A 9,503-nucleotide genomic window follows, 5' to 3' on the forward strand; every position below is an offset into this window, starting at 1 on the left:
TGGTCCAGCTGCGCGGGGCTGGCGAGGGTGGGGGGCGGAGCGAGGTCATTGGTTGCCTCGGAGGGATCCCCGTTGGGCGGCAGTCGCCCATTGGTTAGTGCCCAGCGCTCGCTGGACTGGGAGCGACCGAGACCCCCCTCCGGCCCCCGCCCGCGGTGCTCCGGTTGTTGGTCCCCGGGAGGGGACAGGAGACCCGGCTAGTCTGGAGGGCTCTGGCCGTCGTTCGGTAACCTCTCACCCCTCAGTGCCAGTCCAGGATTGGCAGGGAGCTGGGGGACTGCCCAGGGGTCCCCAGAGCGTCCGCGGAGCCGCGGTGGTGCTGCTGTGGCAGGCTGTGAGGAAGGGGTGGCTGGAGCCAAGCCAGAGAGCGGTGGCTGCGGTTGGGCCGGGCTAAGGCAGTGTTTCCACGGGACTCCCGCAGACCACTGCTCTGCCTTCATTTACCCACAGCCCAGATTCGGGCCAGGGCCCCTGGGTGGGGCAGGGAGAGATGCTAGCCGCAGCGGTGCAGGGGCAAGGAAGGAGAGAGAACCCTGGTCGTGTGCAGAGAAGACCACACACATCATGTGACCTGCATGCCTAGATGCCGGCGTGTGTCTGTGTACACATGTATGCTCCTATGCATAGAAACACATGCTCTCAGAGATTGCATGTGGGTGTGTACTTGCACACAAACATACACTTAATTTAGGTATGGACACCAAGTGATTATACCAAAGCATACATAGACGTATATACGTATTAGTGCAAGTATTAACATGTGCACAGATACCCACACAACAGGTCCAAAAACATGCACGTGTACACACTGCCAGGCATATATTCCCAGACACATGTGTGTCTTGACCACAAGGCCCTCGCACTTTCCCCCTTGGACTTAAGTCTCTGTCTTCCTTTCCTGTTAAATCTAACCCAGGGCAAAGCAACATTGTGCTGTGTGGGTCTTTCATGCAAAACACTTTATAGAGACAAATAACAGCAGAGGGAGAGACAAATTAAGAGGTGTAATAGGCAAGAGGGAAAATATCTGCTTTCAGCTGCAATTTAAAATGAAATGCAGCCTTGAGGAGACAAAAAATACTGCAGGGAGGCCTTTCCCAACAGAAGTGGTCCAGGCAGGCTCTCATCTCTTAAATCTTGCTTCTTCCCTGAGGCCTGCTTCTGATGGGCCACTGGGACCCAGACATCCTTCTACCTCTGGCCAGCCCACTGAGAGCAGACCCTCCCCTGATATTTAAATACCCTTGGCATGTAAATTTCTTTTACTTGAAAAGAAAAGAGTGCTCTGGGTAACAGGTGGAAATATTTTGGTCACTGGAGATGCATAGTCCCTCCCAACCCCACAAGTACACCCAGCTTAAATGTAAAATTCTAATTCAGATGTTTCAGTCTCTCGTAAGTTTGATTGACAGGGGTCAGTTCCTTGGAACCAGCTGTGAATATCGGAGACAAGCATGATCCCCTTGGATGCAGGAGCCCAGAGACCTGGCCTGGCCTCTTCCCACAGCAAACACTGAGTTCCTCACAGCAGGGACCACGCTTGTTCACCTCTCTAACTGCCCTAGGTCTTAACTACAATGCCTTGCACATGGGCACTGTGTTTGTTGAGCAATGGATGAATAAATGAGTGAGTGGATGCCCATTTCACGAATGAGGAAACTGAGGCTCAGGGAAGGGAATGATGATGAACCAACATTTTCTATGTGCCAAATCCATCCTGCTTCATTTACTTTTCAGAACACTCTTAAGAGTTAGATATTATTAATAGTCTCATTTTACAGCCAAGAATACTAAGGCTAGAGAGATTCAGGATTGCTTAACAAGTATCTTTCTCAGTTTAATTCAGAAACTCAGGTGGGACTCAGAACAGAAATGAATAGCCATTTAAAATATCTGTTCTGTCAACAAACATTTATTGAAATTAGATGCTAGGTATTGCGCTCGTCTCAACTTGGACACAAAGATGAGCAAAGCCTTGTCTCTGTCATCATTGATTGATTCATTCAGTAAAGAACCATTCATTGAACACCTACTATGTGCCAGGGACAGAGGGGCAGGGATAACAGCCCTAAATAAGGCAGGCGTGAAGCCTATCTTCAAGGGGCTTTTTGTCTAAAAGGCAACTGACCAGTTCAGTCAGGAGGGGAACCACCAGGCACTGGGCCCTGTGCTAAGGGCTTCACTCCCATCCTATCCGACCCTCACAAAGAAGCGGGCCTTGAGATCTCAATTTAACAGATGGGGAAACTGAGGCTCAGGGGTGTGCCGTGACTTATCCAAAGTCATACAGGAAGTAATTTGCAAATGTGAGAGAAAACCAGACTCATCTAATCCCAGAATCTGTGCTCTTTCTGTTAATAATATTGATAATAACTACGATTAATGGGGCTCTCACATGTGCTAAGCCCTTCTAAAATCATGTTATAGAAACTCACTTATTGGGGCCGGCCCCGTGGCTTAGCAGTTAAGTGCGCGCACTCTGCTACTAGCGGCCGGGGTTTGGATCCCCGGCGCGCATCGACGCACCGCTTGTCTGGCCATGCTGAGGCTGCGTCCCACAAACAGCAACTAACAGAATGTGCAACTATGACATACAACTATCTACTGGGGCTTTGGGGAGAAAAAGAGAAAAAAAGGAGGAGGATTGGCAATAGATGTTAGCTCAGGGCTGGTCTTCCTCACTAAATAGATAGATAGATAGATAGATAGATAGATAGATAGATAGATAGATAAATTAAAAATGTAGTTAAAAAAAAGAAACTCACTTATTGATCCTTGCAGCCACCCCATGAGACAGGTACTATTATTACTCACATTTTACAGAAGAGGAAACTAAAGCACAGAGATGTTAAGGAATTTGCCCCATGGCACACAGCTGGGAAGTGGTAGAGGGGGGATTTGAACCCAGTCAGTCAGGCTCTAGAGCCCTGTCTTTCAGAGTCTATTGCTCTCCATCTTATAATACCGTGAGAGCAGGTGCTGTCAGAGGTCAGAGCAGGGAAAGAGCACTGGCCACAGGCGAAAATTTCCCAGGCTTGTTGGGAGGATTATATGAGCTCATTCAGTCATTCAACAAGTATGTATAGAGCACCTGCTATGTTCCAGGCAATATACTAGGCTTTAGGGATATAACAGTGAGCAAAAATAGACACATTCTTCCCATTGTGGAGCTTATAGTCTCATGGGGAAGAGGAGTTTAAACAAATAAGCAACTGCCAAATAAATATGCAAGCTGAGATAAGAATGAGGAAGAAGAGAGAATTGCTGCTATAGGAACACGTAACAGTGGATCTGGACCCAGACTCGGACTGGGTGAGAAGTGGTCAGGGAAGACCTCCCCTAAGGATGAGAGGAGTTATCTAAGCAAAGAAAGATAGTCAGAACACCCAGGTTGAGGGAACAGCATATGCAAAGGTCCTGGGGTGGAGGGAACATGGTGCTTTTGAGAACAGACAAGCCAATATGTCTTGGGTAGAGAGAGTGATGGGGAAAGGCAGGAAGCATCACTGAATGATTTAGGGCAGGAGTAGGAATGTGTGTGTAGGAGTAAGTGGGTGGGTGTATTCAGATTAACATTTTTAAAAGGCTACTCTAGCTACAGTGTGGGAAACAGTATGGAAGGCAGGAGTGAACGAAGTGGGTGCCTTTCAGAGGATATTACAATAGTCTATGGTGGCGTGGACTGGGGAAGTGGGAGATGGACAGGACCGCAGGATCCAAATGATATTTAGAATCCAAAATTGATAGGACTTGGTGATGGCTTGAAATTGGACGTTGATAGAGGTCTCGAACTTGTCTGGGGGCGGGGGCATTTGTTAAGAGGGGAGCAGTGAACCAGGCTGTCAGGGGCTGCCCATCTGCTCATTGAGAAGGTGGTGGGTAGTTGGTGCAGAACCCGAATCTCAAATGGTCATTAGTCCCATTTAGAATCGAAGACTAGGGATAATGCCAAGCTCCAGCCAAGAGATAATCATCAGGCAGCTTCCCTAATTGCCTCCAGACAAATAAACCCCAGGCAGGAGAGACACTGCTGGCCGGGGGCCTGCCCAGTGAGAGCACCCCGGGTTAGTCCCGAGATAAAGGCCCTGCAGCTGGCCTGGGCACACTCCAGCAGGCTGCCGGATCCAGTCAATACCTCACGGTGCAGTGGGGGTTGATTTCAGGGTCACAGAGCCCAGAACACCTGCCCTCAGACTCTTAAAAGAAGATCATGAAGGTTTCCTTTCAACTCTTCATGCCTGAGTCTTCAGCCCCGCATCAGAGGTGGCCCAGTCAGCGAGGAACAAGAGTTCTCACTGGGAGCAGTTTTGCCCCCAGCGAACATTTTGCAATATCTGAAGATAATTTTGGTTGTCACAACTGGGGGAGGAGTGCTACTGGCATCTAGTGGACGGAGGTCAAGGATGCTGCTAAACATCTTACACTGCACAGGACAGCCCCCATGACCCAGAATTGTCCAGCCCCAAATGTCAACAGTGCCAAGGGTGGGAAACCCTGGCTTAAAGCCCAGGCTTTGAAGTCACAGAGGCCTAGGTTTGAATCCTGGCTTTGTCACACATTGGCTGGTTGATCTTGGGCATCTTGTCTGACCTCTCTGAGACTCGATTTCTCCATCTGTCAAATGGGTCGTTAGTAACACACACCTCAGAAAGAAGACCTGAGAATTAAGTGAGATAACTGGCTATAAGGAGCCTGAAGCAAATGTTACACTCATCCTCCCAGTGAGCAGGGGCTGGGTTGGGCTTACTCTTGATCTGGCTCCCAAATCTAAGTCCTCAGGGTGCTGGAGAAGGAAAAGTAGAGCGGTAAGAATGAGGACCCTGGAGTCAGAGTACCAGTTTGTCTGGACTCAATCTCCTACCAGCAGTGAGACCTTGGGCAAAGTGCTCACCTCTTGAAGCCTCAGTTTCCTCATCTGTGAAATGGACATGATCACAGTACCCACCACATAGGGCGGTCATGAGGACTAAGGAGCTAATCGCTGTAAATGTCACAGCGCAGAGCCTGGTACATAGTGAGCACTCCGTAAACGTGAACCAACGTTATAAAAGACTAGAAGAATCCTTGCTGCCTCATTTCTTAGTGGCAAGCAAGCTTACCGCCCAAACTGAAACTTTGTAATTCAAAGTCTCCAGGGAAGCTCCAATTTCAAGTACTCTCTCCATGGTCCCTATGAGAACTCTCCTTTGTCAGGCTGTACACACTGATTTTCATTTCAGAAGATACGGTCCCTGTCTGGATAATAATAATAGTGCTGTTTATGAAGTCCTATTCCAGTAGGCACTGTGCTAAGCACTGTTCAGGGAAGCCCCTCCCCTCCAGAAGTTTCTAGATCATCGGCTCAATGGTTTAATTGAGGGTTGAGGATGTTTAATTGAGGATGTTGCAGATGTGGAATCAGGATCAGAGCAGGTAAGTAACTTGCAGGTAGAGGCAGAGCAAGCACTGGATCTCAGTACCTGAGAGTCCTAGCTGAGGCCACCTCCACAAGCATAGCGAGGGGTCAAGGTTCTTCTCTCTCCCGTGTCCTGGGTCACATTTACCTCGCTGACATTGTAGATGAAATAACCCACGTTAATGTCTTAACAGAGTGCCTGGCATATAGTAGGAACTAAATGTTAGTTATTATTATTTATGGTGCTGGCACTTTTTAAAGGGCGTGTAAAATAAATATCTTTGCATCTCATAAAAGTACATTTCTAAAAGCTTACATCAAGCTCCATAAAGCTAGAAATGAAAGAGTATCTTTAAAATACAACCCTGGCGTAATTTAGTCATCTGGTTCCACTTGCTAATGTCAGGGAGTTTGTGTGTTTGTGTGTGTTTGTGTGTCTCTTTTTTAACGTCCAGGGGTTATTGAGGCTCCAGATTCTACGCAGGGTCTCATAGTGTCTGCCCCTCCGGGGTTAGGATGGTAAGAAGGGCCTCGGGCATCAGGCAGGTGTTGCTGGGTGAAGACCACGTGGACCAACGATCACGGGAAGTTCCCTCAAACCTTTCCATTATCCCATTCACATGTTTTCTAGAACCAGATCAATAAGCCAGATTGGCGCAAGAGCATTGTGGTGACAGCCTTGAACCTCATAGACCTGCCTCTGAATCCAAGTCCTGCCTCTTAGTGGCTATGTAACCTCGGGCAGGTCACCTCATCTGTTTGAGCCTCAATTTTCTTGGCTATAAAATAGCAGTGATGATAGTGCTAAACTCAATCTGTGTTGAATGCTAGTATTATTAAAAGAAGTGAAGAATAGCAAGTTTAAGATTCAAGGTTGTTAAATGAAGGAGAGGAAAGATCGGGGTTGGAAGACGGAGTTCCACCAGTTATTTAACTTGTCACAAGTCCCAGCTCTGCCATTTGGTTGGGTGACCTGGGCAGGTCACTCACCTCTCTGAGCCGGTGTCTTCATCCATGAAGGGAGCCCCTAATACCCTACATGCGATAACCAGTGGGCAAGCACTCTGTTAGTGATAAAGCCAAAGAGGCATGTTCGTTGTGGCTATGATCCCTTTTCAGAAGGAATTTTCATCATTCTAGAAATATTCATTGAGCCTTAACCATAATTTAAAAATTTTGTGATGCCTTCTGATATTTTGTTTTATTCCATTCTATTCTATTCTATATATTTTAAAGAAATAGAAAAGCTGATAGATACCAAGCTAGTCATTTGCCTTGTTTGCCACGTATTTCTGGATCTCTATCTTTGGGACACATGGTAGGATTGGCCGCCCCCTTGTGGTTGAGTAGAGCCATGTGACTCGTTCTGGCCAATGAGCTGTGAACAGAAAGGACCGGTGTCGCTTCTAGGCATTTAATTGCCAATGCCCCATCCTCCAGAGCTCTGGCCTTCCCTCTAGCAAGGTGACTGACAGTGATGGAGATGGCAGCTGCTCCATCAGCCAGGGTCCCTGTGCGACTATACTGAGCAGAACCTTCTGCACATCTGCATTGGCTGCATTGGCATGGAGCTTAAACGAGAAATTAATGTGTCGTGTCAAGCCACTGAGACCACGGGCCTTTAAAAAAGTTTTAACTTAAAAAAAATTTTTAAGGTGAAATTAACTTTAATAATATATTTTATTTAATCCAATATATCCAAAATATTATCATTTCAATTATTATTTTAAAGTTCAGTAATGAGATAGATTATATTCTTTTTTACATACCAAGTCTGCATGATCTAGCATTTATTTTATGTTTACAGCACATCTCGATTCAGACTAGCCACATTTCAAGCACACCATAAGCCCCCTGTGGCTAGAGGCTACTGGACTGGACTGCACAGCTGTAATGGCTAATGAATTTCGTTTTGAAACACACTATTCTAAGGCGTCCTGAATAAATAAATCTTTATCCTAGCCCATAGGATCTTTAGAAATCCAGTGTCTCATAAAATGGGCTGTGGCTAGATTTTGGATCCACTTTTCCTCATTAGTCTGCAGTGGGGGAATTTTCCTTCCAGCATAACGACTGGCTGCTATCCCTGCCTCTAGCTAATTCACTCGCCCCTACTCTCCCTCAAAGGGAAATAAAAAAAGAACGTTTCAAGTGACCTGGGTTGAAAGTAAAGAGAAAATTCTATTTAAAATATTCTCCATATTCACAGTATTCCAGGAGCAGAGATTCATAAACCCTAGGTGGGGGAGCAGCCGATGCACTTTCTTCTCTGCAGGATACAGACTGTAGGCTCCAAGACCATGAGGGATGGGGAGGTGGGGCTGGGAGGAGGGTGAGACGAAGGCATTGGAACTTGATCTCGTACCCTGGGGTAGAGAGAATTCCTTTCGACTTTGGATGTTGGCTTTGGACCTACGCTCAAGGATTGCATGTAAATGTTAATTACTTTTTATTATTTTGTTATTATATGTGTGTGTTGTTGTTATACTGCACCCACTACTTAGAAAATGTGCTTCTTTGATTTACCAATGTGTCAGGAGCATTTTTCCATGAAATTAAATATTCTTCTACCTCACCATTCTAACAGCCAGATAGTACTTTTTGAATGGATGTACCATAATTTATTTACCCAATCCTCTATTGTTGGACATTAAGGTCATTTCCAATTGTTAATTGCATTCGACAGTAGTTTATCACTCTCATGATGCCTCGCTCCTACAGAAGGCACAGTCAGAGGACGCATTCAGATGGAGGAAGGTGTGATCACCCCAAGGTGTCCTTCTGGCAAACTGGGGCTTTACCACATAAGACGCCAACTTCTGTGGAGGTAGGGAGGGCACAGCCTTCTCTGAGCACTGTTGGGAGAGCTGTGTAAGGTGAAAAGAGTGTTGGCGACAGAGGGCTGTGGGTGGTACCAGGTCCTGCCACTTATTAGCTCTGTGGACATCCTCTCTGAGCCTCAGTTTCCTCATTTGGAAAATGAAGATAATCATACTGGCCCCTTGGTATTATTGTGAAGATTAAATTAGACTGACTATGAATTCTGGATAAATAAGACAGATTGAGCGCACACACACAGCTCTGCTCCCTCCTGATGCTCCACGAACACGAAGGCAAGAGGAATTTTTTTAAAGACATAAAGCCACAAGGATAATTAGCTCAGAACAGGAGATAACAATGACAAAATTTGGAAAGCAGAAAAGCGGATCAATGGGTTGTAACTTAGGGGAACCAAGAACCTTGAACCCTAAACCACCAATGGGGCAAGCTGGAAGTAACCCAACTTGCACTACAGAAGCCCCAAAAGGCTCAGCAATTACCTGCAGAGCCAAAGTGAAGAAGAGCTGAACACAGGAGAGAGTCCCTGCTCTTCCTTGCCTTCCCCTGTACCCAGCCTCTGCTTCTATCAGAAAACCAGGGTCAGGGCCTGGTTGGTGGAGAGAAGCTGTCCCTCCCATGGGCATGCATGGTCTGTCACCCTGTGCCAGGCCCCAGGTGTCCATGGTGGGGGAGGGTGGCAGACACAGGAGCACAGCAGAAGCGGTCTCTCCTGGGAGGGACACTCTGCAGGACCCAGCAGAAAGGCCGGCCTCCATGGCGAGTTAGAGATAATGAGCAGAGGGGCCTGGGACAGGGGGTCTGGTGGGCTGCCTCATGCAAAGCATTTGCTCCAACTGCCCATGTTAGGATGGGGGCTCTGAGGCCTGGGAGGACAGGGCCTTCCCCAAATCCACCTCCCAGCCCCAGCTCTCTCTGTGCCTCCCCTTTCTCCACCCAGGTGGGCAGTGGCCTCCTCTGGGCCCTGCTCCAGGTGCCTTCTCTTCAGCCCTTGCTCAGAGAAGTGTAGGGACTGTCCTGCTCAGCCGGTGGCTGGGCTCAGGATCCCCCGTTTGTGGCCCTCCCACTCCTCCAAAGTCAGTCCATTCCCCGCCCTGCTGGCAGCCCCGCACCCCCTTCCAGGAAATCACCACCGAATCTTGTTCTCAGAAACTCCTACTCCCAATCAGATGTCACATAAAGTGCTAGCTGATGTGGTTTCAACCCTCCCAGAGGCAAGTGTGCTTTCCTAACCATCTAAAAAGAAACAAGCTTCCAAAGAGCAAAGAAT

This window comes from Ceratotherium simum, chromosome 22 (assembly GCF_057802395.1).
Source record: "Ceratotherium simum simum isolate JZ-2026a chromosome 22, ASM5780239v1, whole genome shotgun sequence".
In the NCBI taxonomy this organism is placed as follows: domain Eukaryota; kingdom Metazoa; phylum Chordata; class Mammalia; order Perissodactyla; family Rhinocerotidae; genus Ceratotherium; species Ceratotherium simum.